Genomic DNA, 13,767 nt, shown 5'->3' on the forward strand with positions numbered 1-13,767 from the left:
TGATCATCTCCCATTGCTCCTCTCGGCGCCCACAAATCTGGTAGATAGTATCCTTGAGATCATTGCGGTAAACTTCTCCAATACGTCCCATGGCGATGTGAGCTGCCATGCTTTTTCCTAGACTCCAGGTTGGTGCATCAAAGGAAAATTCTATGGGTTTGGTGACTGGCATGAACGTCCTTCCTGGAACTTCAACTTGAATCATCCAACGCTCCTCTTCAGGTAAAGTGGCGTTGTAGGTCCCGGTGAAGCTTGGTACTTCGATGTTCAGATATCTAGCGACTTCCTTCAAGTGATGTCCAAAGGGTGTATCTTCATCCGGTTGTGTGAACTTGTTCCATGCATCCGCCATCCTAAAAGAGTAGAAAAGATGAGAAGTCAGAATGAGAAGAGTGAGTAGTGATCTTGGGCTTTAGCTTAGTGGTCGTGTCCTAGAGTCAGCGTGTGCTCTGATACCATCTTGTAGCGACCAGACCTCAGACGGCCCAATCTCTGTGCTCCGGTGTCATCCCTGGATCAGTAATGCTGACACCACACAGTACTTGAAGGATTTATAACAGAGTAGCAATCACACACTTATTACATCGAGTGTCTCAAAAGAGAACTTATTACAATAAATATGGCAAAAGGCCATCTAATAACGATAACAGCGGAAGGCTTGGAAGATAAGTGAGTCCATCAACTCCAACGACATCACTCAGTATAGAACCACGACCTAAAAGCACCTTACTCGTCGTCTGAAAAGTCTGCAACATGAACGTTGCAGCCCGAAACGGGTCAGCATATGGAATATGCTGGCAATGTAACACATAGAGAGCAATGAAAGAATAAGGCTATACTACATGCATATTTGGCTGGTGGAAAGCTCTATGGTTACAGTTTTGCGTAAAGACAATTTTTCCCTACTGCAAAGGAATAAATTTTATTTAACTATCATGGTGGTTGTTAAACATTGAGAGTGTAGACACCCTCTCAATCTCAATTAAACATCATCATTAAAAACCCAACAAATTAATTAGAGTAACATGATGAGATTAACATGATAATCCAAGTACTAGATACTCAAGATGTCCATAACCGGGGACACGGCTAACCATGATTGGTTTTTAGACTCTGCGGAGGTTTGCGCACTTTTCGCCCACAAGACTCGATCTCCTCCGTTGGGATTCTCGCACTACATGGTGTTTCAGAAACGGATGACCGAGACATAGTCTTTCAGAAGCGCTAGCACCTTACGATCGGGTAGACCGTTACACTTACTTTCCCCTACATCTTCTAGTCTACCACTGTAAGAGTTCGCACAACTTAATCAACTATGCTAGAGTCCATAGTAGCTTGTGGCTGCACACGGAAGTTTCTAGTATGAATAATCTCATGATCCCTTTGAGCCTGGGTGGCGGTCCAAAAGAAAAACAGGCAATCGCTGGAATACCCAGGTGCCTCAATCCACCCAGATGTGTGTTTAAGTTGCCACCTTAGATAAACCATTAATTTAACAATCTCACATCTGTCATGGATACACTCACCCAATCCACGTATACTAGCATAGCATGGCAATATAAGCAAACGTAGAAGTAACTCCCAAGGGTTTGATAATAACACAGGTAATAGGTACTACCTCATCTACTTCCCAAAACCCACAATTAAATTAGATCCTAATCATGCAATGTGTGAGGATTGATTTAATGCAATAAAACTGGGTAGTAGGAGGTATGATCAAAGTGTTACTTGCCTTGTTGATGATCCGCAAAACCTAGCGATTCGAAGTAGCAAGCGGCGCACTCCGGGTACTCTATCGCTAACAAACAAGCATACAATAAGTACTCAACTAATGCAGAGGTAAAACTCAAATAAGAGATCTAACCAGAAAGTTCAACTTAAGAACTCCGGTTGGCAAAAAGAACCAAATTGAACGAAGCAACGAAAGACAAACGGCAAAAGAAACAAGCTTCGTTTACTATTCTGGATCTAGGTCAAATTTTACAGAGGCAAAAACTTGTTTGAGTTGGTTAAACGGAAAGAGGGTTTCGAGACGAAACTCCAGGTACTTGAATCGCCTGATTCCGATAAACGAGCGAAAATTTATACTAAAACGAAAATCGGATCAGAAATCACGATCAGAAAAATCGCGGAATAAATCCGAGAAAAAAGAAAAACGACGAACGGATTAACGAACGAAAATTCGCTATCTGGATCTAAACGGTGAACGCGTTTGGTAAAACGAACGAAGGAGCGAACGCTCGCTAATTAACTAAACCGAAAAAACCGATCTATCTAAAAACGGATCTAAAAATATCGACGAAAAACCGACGGAAAAACCGAATGGTTTTTCTAAAAAAATGGCGGCGGCGGCGGGATCGACCTCGTCGGCGGGCGGCGGCTGGGCTCGGGCGCGGCTTAGGGTTAGGGCGACGGTGGCTTGGGCTGATTCGGGCCCCGGGGCGCGCTATATAAAGCCCCCCCCCTGAGGAGTCCGGGCCAAACACGGCCCATAGTCGGTTCGCTCTTTTTTTTATTACGCGCAGAAAAACAAACAAAATGAATATGAAACAGACTCCAAAAATCCCAAAATAATTTTTCCCCGACTTCTAAAATCAAGCCGCACAGGATGAACATTTATTTGGGGCCTAAATGCAATTTTAAAAAATGTGCATTTTTCCTAAATTCAAATAAAATAGCAAATAAATCCAAAATAAAATCTTATTTGATTTTATTATTAAATCCTCAATATTTCTTTATTTTGGGAAAGTCATTTTATTTCCTCTCTCATATTTTTATAATAAAAATAATTGAAGATAAGATAAATAAAATCAAATGATCCTATTTTCAAAATTTAAGAAAACTCAAATATGAAAATAACGAAATCCCCAACTCTCTCCGAGGGTCCTTGAGTTGCGTAGAATTTCTAGGATCAACCAAAATGCAAATAAATATGATATGCAATGATGATCTAATGTATAACATTCCAAATTGAAAATTTGGGATGTTACATCTTAGTTAGTATGCTTGAAGTATTATTATTTTTATGTCAATATTGAACTTTTATCTTGAATCTTTCGGATCTGAACATTCATGCCACAATAAAGAAAATTACATTGAGAAATATGTTAGGAAGCATTCCACATCAAAAATTCTGTTTTTATCATTTACCTACTCGAGGACGAGCAGGATTTAAGCTTGGGGATGCTTGAAACATCTCCAACGTATCTATAATTTTTGATTGTTCCATGCTATTATATTATATGTTTTGTATGATAACGGGCTTTATTTTTACACTTTTATATTATTTTTGGGACTAACCTATTAACCGGAGGCCCATCCCAAATCGCTGTTTTTTTACCTATTTCAGTGTTTCATAGAAAAGGAATATCAAACAGAGTCCAAACGGAATGAAACCTTCGGGAACATGATTTTTGGAACAAACGTGATCCAGAGGACTTGGAGTGGACGTCAAGCAATCAACGAGGCGGCCACGAGGCAGGAGGACGTGCCTACCCCCTGGGCACGCCCTCCCCCTCGTGGGCCCCTCGTTGCTCCACCGGCCTACTTCTTCCTCATATATATATATATATATTCATATACCCTGCAAACATCCTGGAGCACCATGAAACCCTATTTCCACCGCCGAAACCTTCTGTACCCAAGAGATCCCATCTTGGGGCCTTTTTCGGAGCTCCATCGAAGGGGGCATCCATCACGGAGGGCCTCTACATCAACTCCATGGCCCCTCCGATGATGTGTGAGTAGTTTACCTCAGACCTTCGGGTCCATAGCTAGTAGCTAGATGGCTTCTTCTCTCCCTTTGGATCTCCATACAAAGTTCTCCTCGATTATATTGGAGATCTATTCGATGTTATCTTATTTTGCGGTGTGTTTGTCGAGATCTGATGAATTGTGGGTTTATGATCAAGTTTATCTATGAACAATATTTGAATCTTCTCTGAATTATTTTATGTATGATTGGTTTATCTTTGCAAGTCTCTTCGAATTATCAGTTTGGTTTGGCCTACTAGATTGATCTTTCTTGCAATGGGAGAAGTGCTTAGCTTTGGGTTCAATCTTGCGGTGCTCGATCCCAGTGACAGGAAGGGAAACGACACCTATTGTATTGTTGCCATCGAGGATAAAAAGATGGGGTTTATATCATATTTCATGAGTTTATCCATCTACATCATGTCATCTTGCTTAAGGCGTTACTCTGTTCTTATGAACTTAATACTCTAGATGCATGCTGGATAGCGGTCGATGTGTGGAGTAATAGTAGTAGATGCAGGCAGGAGTCGGTCTACTTGTCACGGGCCTGATGCCTATATACATGATCATGCCTAGATATTCTCATAATTATTCTCTTTTCTATCAATTGCTCGATAGTAATTTGTTCACCCACCGTAATACTTATGATATCTTGAGAGAAGCCACTAGTGAAACCTATGGCCCCTGGGTCTATTTTCCATCATACAAGTTTCCAATCTATTTTATTTTGCAATCTTTACTTTCAATCTATATCATAAAAATACCAAAAATACTTACCTTATTATTATCATCTCTATCAGATCTCACTCTTGCAAGTGGCCGTGAAGGGATTGACAACCCCTTTATCGCGTTGGTTGTGAGGTTCTTATTTGTTTGTCTAGGTACGAGGTGAATCGCGCGTGGTCTCCTACTGGATTGATACCTTGGTTCTCAAAAACTAAGGGAATACTTACGCTGCTTTACTACACCACCCTTTCCTCTTCAAGGGAAAACCAACGCAGTGCTCAAGAGGTAGCAAGAAGGATTTCTGGCGCTGTTGCCGGGGAGACTCACGCCAAGTCAAGTCAAGATTTGATCTCCCGCCAACGTGCGATTTCTGGCGCCGTTGCCGGGGAGATCTACGCCAAGTCAAGACATACCAAGTACCCATCACAACTCTTATCCTTCGAATTACATTATTTGCCATTTGCCTCTCGTTTTCCTCTCCCCCACTTCACCTTGCTGTTTTATTCGCCCTCTTTACCTTTCGCCCTCTTTTTCTGTTCGCCTCTTTTTCGCTTGCTTCTTGTTTGCTTGTGTGTTGGATTTCTTGCTTGTCACGATGGCTCAAGATAATACTAAATTGTGTGACTTTGCCAATACCAACAATAATGATTTTATTACTCTAAAAAACAATAATGATTTTATTAGCACTCCGATTGCTCCTATTACCGATGCTGAATCTTGTGAAATTAATACTGCTTTGCTGAATCTTGTCATGAAAGATTTGTTTTCTGGCCTTCCTAGTGAAGATGCCGCTACCCATCTAAACAACTTTTTTGATTTGTGTGATATGCAAAAGAAGAAAGATGTAGACAACGATATTGTTAAACTTAAGCTATTTCCATTTTCGCTTAGAGATCATGCAAAAGCTTGGTTTTCGTCTTTGCCTAAAAATAGTATTAATTCATGGAATAAGTGCAAAGATGCTTTTATCTCTAAGTATTTTCCTCCCGCTAAGATCATGTCTCTTAGAAACGATATTATGAATTTTAAGCAACTTGATCATGAACATGTTGCACAATCTTGGGAGAGGATGAAATTAATGATACGTAATTGCCCTACACATGGTTTGAATTTGTGGATGATTATACAAATTTTTTATGCCGGATTGAATTTTGATTCTACAAATCTTTTAGGTTCGGTCGCGGGAGCACTTTTATGGAAATCACTTTGCAAATCTCTTCGAATTATCCGTTTGGTTTGGCCAACTAGATTGGTAGTTCTTGCCATGGGAGAAGTGCTTAGCTTTGGGTTCGATCTTGCGGTGTCCTTTCCCAGTGACAGAAGGGGCAGCAAGGCACGTATTGCATCGTTGCCATCGAGGATAACAAGATGGGGTTTATTTCATATTGCATGAATTTATCTCTCTACATCATGTCATCTTGCTTAAGGCGTTACTCTGTTTTTAACTTAATACTCTAGATGCATGCTAGATAGCGGTCAATGAGTGGAGTAATAGTAGTAGATGCAGAATCGTTTCGGTCTACTTGTCACGGACGTGATGCCTATATACATGATCATGCCTAGATATTCTCATAACTATTCTCAATTCTGTCAATTTCTCAACAGTAATTTGTTCACCCACCGTAGAATACTTATGCTCTTGAGAGAAGCCACTAGTGAAACCTATGGCCCCGAGTCTATTCTCATCATATTAATCTCCATCACTTTAATCTTGCGTTGCTTTTTTACTTTGCCTTTACTTTTTACTTTGCATCTTTATACCAAAAATACCAAAAATATTATATCCATCAGATCTCACTCTCATAAGTGACCGTGAAGGGATTGACAACCCCTAATCGCGTTGGTTGCGAGTAGCTATCGTTTTGTGTAGGTACGAGGGACTTGAGCGTGGCCTCCTACTGGATTGATACCTTGGTTCTCAAAAACTGAGGGAAATACTTACACTACTTTGCTGCATCATCCCTTCCTCTTCGGGGAAAACCAACGCAAGCTCAAGAGGTAGCAAGAAGGATTTCTGGTGCCGTTGCCGGGGAGTCTACGCAAAAAGTCAACATACCAAGTACCCATCACAATCCCTATCTCTCGCATTACATTATTTGCCATTTGCCTCTCGTTTTCCTCTCCCCCACTTCACCCTTGCCGTTTTATTCGCCCTCTCTCTCTCTATCCTCCCTCTCTTTTTCTGTTTGCCTCTTTTCCCTCGCCATGTCAGAACCAAAAAGAGTTGGGGGTTCTCTCCCAAGTTCTAGTGCTTTAGACAATCCTGCTATCTTATCTAAACTCATAAATCGGAATGCTATAGAACAACTTGCCGGAGTTATCAATGAGAACCTTAGTAATTTTGATGAAGATGATTCTGGAATTTTACGTTATTTACTTGATGAATCTTTGAAAGATGCTTGGGATAGGCTGTTAAGGATCCGGGCTAGCTATGTACCCCAATATCAAATTGAGGTTTACTTAAAAAGCTTTTATGTTGGGCTACCCGCTTCGTTCAAACAAGTTTTAGATTCTATTTTCGAGGGGGATTTTCTTGAAGGGGACCCCATAGATACCTATGAGATGATGAAAACTATATTTGGGTACCCCATTAATGAGAAAACTGAAATCACATCTCTCTTGCTTTCTTACCAAAACGAATCTATTAAAGAGATAAAAGCTAGCCTAGATGCCAATTTCTGCAACATTCTTAATCTTTATTATACCATTAATGGACATGTAATCTGTCAAAATAGAAAGATTAATTCCATAGATAAAAATTTTACTCTCTTTTTCTCTAAAACCAAAGATGGCAATACCTAGATCTATCCTCGCTTTTATGCCTAGCTAGGGGCGTTAAACGATAACGCTTGTTGGGAGGCAACCCAATTTTATTTTTATTCCTTGATTTTATGCTTAGTAATAAATAAATAATTTAGCCTCTGTTTTGGTTTTGTTTTTGTGTTTAATTAGTGTTTGTGCCAAGTAGAACCGTTGGGAAGACTTGAGGAAAGTCTTGTTGAACTTGCTGTAAAAAACAGAAACTTTAGCGCTCACGAGAACTGCTGTCATTTTTATTTGGAGAGTGCTATTTAGTTAATTAATTTTTCAGATGATTAATAGATAAATTCCTCATGTCCAGAAATTTATTTTAGAATTTTTGGGGTTCCAGATATTGCGCTAGCTACAGATTACTACAGACTGTTCTGTTTTTGACAGATTCTGTTTTTCGTGTGTTGTTTGCTTATTTTGATGAATCTATGGCTAGTAAAATAGTTTATAATCCATAGAGAAGTTGGAATACAGTAGGTTCAACACCAATATAAATAAATAATGAGTTCATTACAGTACCTTGAAGTGGTCTTTTGTTTTCTTTCGCTAACGGAGCTCACGAGTTTTCTATTTTAAGTTTTGTGTTGTGAAGTTTTCAAGTTTTGGGTGAACTCTTTTGATGGATTATGGAACAAGGAGTGGCAAGAGCCTAAGCTTGGGTATGCCCATGGCTCCCCCAAGATAATCCAAGGACACCAAAAAGTCAAAGCTTGGGGATGCCCCGGAAGGCATCCCCTCTTTCGTCCACTTCCATCGGTAATTTACTTGGAGCTATATTTTTATTCACCAACATGATATGAGTTTTGGTTGGAGCGACTTGTATTATTTTTGTCTGTGTGTTTTAGTATGCCACAATCATCCTTTCTGTACACACCTTTTGAGAGAGCCATACATGAATTAAATTATGATAGAATACTCTATGTGCTTCACTTATATCTTTTGAGCTATGTAGTTTTGCTCTATCTGCTTCACTTATATCTTTTGAGCGTTATAATTTTTCTCTATGTGCTTCACTTAGATATTTTAGAGCACGGTGGTGGATTTGTTTTAAAGAAACTATTGATCTCTCATGCTTCACTTAAATTATTTTGAGAGTCTCTTAATAGCATGGTAATTTGCTTAATAGTAATATGCTTGGTATTCAAGATTTGTGAAACTTTCTTTTGAGTGTGTTGAATACTAAAAAAGATTGAAACTTGATAATTGTTTTGAGATATGGAGGTGATAATATTAAAGTCATTATAGTTGAGTAGTTGTGAATTTAAAGAATACTTGTGTTAAAGTTTGTGATTCCCGTAGCATGCACGTATGGTGAACCGTTATGTGATGAAGTCGGAGCATGATTTATTTATTGATTATCTTCCTTATGAGTGGTGGTCGGGGACGAGCGATGGTCTTTTCCTACCAATCTATCCCCCTAGGAGCATGCACATAATACTTTGCTTTGATAACTTCTAGATTTTTGCAATAAGTATATGAGTTCTTTATGACTAATGTTGAGTCCATGGATTATACGCACTCTCACCCTTCCATCTTTGCTAGCCTCTCTAATATCGCGAACCTTTCGCCGGTATCATACACCTACCATATACCTTCCTCAAAACAGCCACCATACCTACCTATTATGGCATTTCCATAGCCATTCCGAGATATATTGCCATGCAACTTTCCACCGTTTATTATGACACACTCCATCATTGTCATATTGCATATCCCGGTACACCGCCGGAGGCATTCATATAGAGTCATATTTTGTTCTAAGTATCGAGTTGTAATTGTTGAATTGTAAGAAAAATAAAAGTGTGATGATCATCATTATTAGAGCATTGTCCCAAGTGAGGAAAGAATGATGGAGACTATGATTCCCCCATAAGTCGGGATGAGACTCCGGACGAAAAAAAAGAGGCCAAAGAAGCCCAAATAAAAAGAGGCCATAAAAAAGGAGAAAAGGCCCAAATAAAAAATGAAATGAGAGAAAAAGAGAGAAGGGACAATGTTACTATCATTTTACCACACTTGTGCTTCAAAGTAGCACCATGATCTTCATAGTAGAGAGTCTCTCATGTTATCACTTTCATATACTAGTGGGAATCTTTCATTATAGAACTTGGCTTGTATATTCCAATGATGGGCTTCCTCAAATTGCCCTAGGTATTCATGAGCAAGCAAGTTGGATGCACACCCACTTAGTTTCTTTTTGAGCTTTCATATACTTATAGCTCTAGTGCATCCATTTCATGGCAATCCCTACTCACTCACATTAATATCTATTGATGGGCATCTCCATAGCCTGTTGATACGCCTAGTTGATGTGAGACTATCTTCTCCTTTTTGTCTTCTCCACAACCACCATTCTATTCCACCTATAGTGCTATATCCATGGCTCACGCTCATGTATTGCGTGAAGATTGAAAAAGTTTTGAAAAAGTTAGAGTATGAAACAATTGCTTGGCTTGTCATCGGGGTTGTGCATGATTTAAATACTTTATGTGGTGAAGATAGAGCATAGCCAGACTATATGATTTTGTAGGGATAACTTTCTTTGGCCATGTTATTTTGTGAAGACATAATTGCTTTGTTAGTATGCTTGAAGTATTATTATTTTTATGTCAATATAAACTTTTGTCTTGAATCTTTCGAATCTGAATATTCATATCACAATTAAGAAGATTTACATTGAAATTATGCCAAGTAGCACTCCGCATCAAAAATTCTCTTTTTATCATTTACCTACTCGAGGATGAGCAGGAATTAAGCTTGGGGATGCCTGATACGTCTCCAACGTATCTATAATTTTTTATTGCTCCATGCTATATTATCTACTGTTTTGGACTATATTGGGCTTTATTTTCCACTTTTATATTATTTTTGGGACTAACCTATTAATCGGAGGCCCAGCCCAGAATTGCTGCTTTTTGCCTATTTCAGTGTTTCGAAGAAACGGAATATCAATCGGAGTCTAAACGGAATAAAACCTTCGGGAACATGATTTTCTCACCGAACGTGATCCAAGAGACTTGGACCCTACTCCAAGGAGTCAAAGAGGCGGTCACGAGGGTGGGGGCCGCCCCCCCTAGGGCGCGCCCCCTGCCTCGTGGGCCCCTCGATGCTCCAGCGACATACTCCTTCCTCATATATATTCCTACGTACCCCCAAACGATCAGAAGGGGAGCCAAAAACCTAATTCCACTGCCGCAACTTTCTGTATCCACGAGATCCCATCTTGGGGCCTGTTCCGGAGCTCCGCCGGAGAGGGCCGTCATCACGGAGGGCTTCTACATCATCATAGCCTCTCCGATGAAGTGTGAGTAGTTTACCTCAGACCTTCGGGTCCATAGTTAGTAGCTAGATGGCTTCTTCTCTCTTTTTGGATCTCAATACAAAGTTCTCCCCCTCTCTTGTGGAGATCTATTCGATGTAATCTTCTTTTTGCGGTGTGTTTGTTGAGACCGATGAATTGTGGGTTTATGATCAAGTCTATCTATGAATAATATTTAAATCTTCTCTGAATTCTTTTATGTATGATTGGTTATCTTTGCAAGTCTCTTCGAATTATCCGTTTGGTTTGGCCAACTAGATTGGTAGTTCTTGCCATGGGAGAAGTGCTTAGCTTTGGGTTCGATCTTGCGGTGTCCTTTCCAAGTGACAGAAGGGGCAGCAAGGCATGTATTGCATCGTTGCCATCGAGGATAACAATATGGGGTTTATTTCATATTGCATGAATTTATCTCTCTACATCATGTCATCTTGCTTAAGGCGTTACTCTGTTTTTAACTTAATACTCTAGATGCATGCTGGATAGCGGTCGATGAGTGGAGTAATAGTAGTAGATGTAGAATCGTTTCGGTCTACTTGTCACGGACGTGATGCCTATATACATGATCATGCCTAGATATTCTCATAACTGTGCTCAATTCTGTCAATTGCTCAAGAGTAATTTGTTCACCCACCGTAAAATACTTATGCTCTTGAGAGAAGCCACTAGTGAAACTATGGCCCCCGGGTCTATTCTCATCATATTAATATCCATCACTTTAATCTTGCTTTGCTTTTTACTTTGCCTTTACTTTTTACTTTGCATCTTTATACCAAAAATACCAAAAATATTATATCTATCAGATCTCACTCTCGTAAGTGACCGTGAAGGGATTGACAACCCCTAATCGCGTTGGTTGCGAGTAGCTATCATTTTGTGCAGGTACGAGGGACTTGAGCGTGGCCTCCTACTGGATTGATACCTTGGTACTCAAAAATTAAGGGAAATACTTACGCTACTTTGCTGCATCATCCCTTCCTCTTCGGGGAAAACCAACGCAAGCTCAAGAGGTAGCAGTCCTTACTAGGTACGCTGAGTCAGAGACCACGAAAGACCCTAGCCTAGATGATTATTAGACCGGTAAGGTCAAGAGAAACGGTGGAGGCAAGGGCCACCAACAGGGCATTCAGGGCACATTGGCAACCATGGTGGTCAAAACAACAGCGGCAAGCGCAAACACCCGGAGGGCAGCTCAGATTTCATTGATAATACCAACACTGATTTCAAGGGCTAGAGAACGAATAGCTTCAGGATATCCTTCGGCATAAATAAAGCTCGTAATTTCGAGGAAGCCCTGAAAGGCCCGTATTCCAAACACATCCTCCCAGATAAGCCTCCTATTTATGATGAAAGTGGGTTTGGAAGAGTGTCAACACTAGGAAGTAATGATCCCACTATTTTGGAGGGTGTTGAATCTTATTGTAATAATTATTAAAGCGGATTTGGAAAGGTCGTGACTTTATTTAATGATGATTCCACTATTTCAGAAGAGGTTTCAATTGATTATGACAACAAAGTTGCTATCTACGATTATTATGGTGATGACATGTATGCTATAAAGAATAATGATAACCATGAAACTTGTCATCATGATTTTAATGTTCAATTTTATTATGTCAATCAAGTATCTCATGATAGTTATTTTGTTGAGTTTGCTCCCACTACTATTGATGAGAATAAATTTGCATATGTGTAGAAAAAAATCTCTGCTTATGAATCATGAAAATAATGCTTTATGTGATAGTAATATTTTTGAATTCATTCATGATGCTAATGAAAATTGTTATGAGAGAGGAACATATGCTTTTAGATATCTCACTAATATCAAGTTTCCACTCTATGTGTTGAAAATTTTGAAGTTATGATTGTTTTCCCTTCCTATGCTACTTGATTCTTGCTCCCATAAGTTGTTTTCTCACAAAATCCCTATGCATAGGAAGTGTGTTAGGCTTAAATTTGCTATCATATGCTTCTTGATGCTCCCATTATGTTTCAATTCTTATTTTATGTGAGCATCATTGAAATCATCATGCCTAGCTAAAAAGGCATTAAAGAAAAATGCTTGTTGGGATACAACCCAACATTTACCCCTACTTTTTTTGTGAGTTAACAATAGCTTTTGTTTCAATAAAGTGCCAAGTAAAGCCTTTGGGGTGATGTGGATGATAGTTGACTTGATTCTGTGCAAAAAGAAAAAACTTTTGCGACTAGTAACATAATTGTTTGAAATCACTGGAGCGTCAAAAAATTCTGAATTTTTACACATGATTTATATACAAATTTCCTAGGTTTTCCTAATTTTTCAGATTTTTTGGATCTATAGAAGTATGGTCATTCTTCAGATCATTAAAGATTGTTCTATTTTTGACAGATTCTGTTTTCGATGCAAAGTTTGCTTGTTTTCTAATTTCTATGGCTTATATTGGTCAATATAAATTGTGGAAATGATAAGGTATAGTAGGAATTGTGTGGGAATAATTATGAATCTTGTCTTGACAGTACCAAGGTGAATGATTTGTTCTTTATCATACTAACGCATCTCACGAAGTTCCGCTAACTTTTGTGTGATTGAAGTTTTCAATTTTTGTGTGAGACATAGATATGAGGAGAATAGGGAATAGCAAGACCCTAAGATTAGGGATGCCCAAGGCACCCCAAGGTAATATTCAAGGAATATCCAAGCAACTAAGCAGGGCATCCCCTCTTTCGTCTTCAACATTATCGTTTTTGAGATTTTTAGAAACCATGATATGAGAGGAATTAAGGAGACACAAGAGCTCAAGTTTGGTGATGCCCAAGGCATCCCAAGTTCATATTCCAAGAATTCTCAAGTTTCTAAGCTTGGGGATGCCACAGGAGGCATCCCACCTTTCTTCTTAAACAACTATTGGTTAGTTTTGGTTGAGCCTATGTTTTTTCTTGTTCACATGATATGTGCTATTCTTGGAGTGCCCTTTTATATATTTTGTTATTTAAATAAAATACTTAGATTTGAAAATTTTAAATGATAGAGAGTGCTCACATAGCTACTTAATTATTTAACTACTCATTTGATCGTCACTTATATCTTAGAAGTAGTTTGTCATTTACTCTTGTGCTTCACTTATATACTGAGAGTAAATTGTTGAATGAATTGAATATCGTGAAGTTGAAATTATATG

Source organism: Triticum urartu, chromosome 2 (assembly GCF_003073215.2).
Source record: "Triticum urartu cultivar G1812 chromosome 2, Tu2.1, whole genome shotgun sequence".
In the NCBI taxonomy this organism is placed as follows: Eukaryota; Viridiplantae; Streptophyta; class Magnoliopsida; order Poales; family Poaceae; genus Triticum; species Triticum urartu.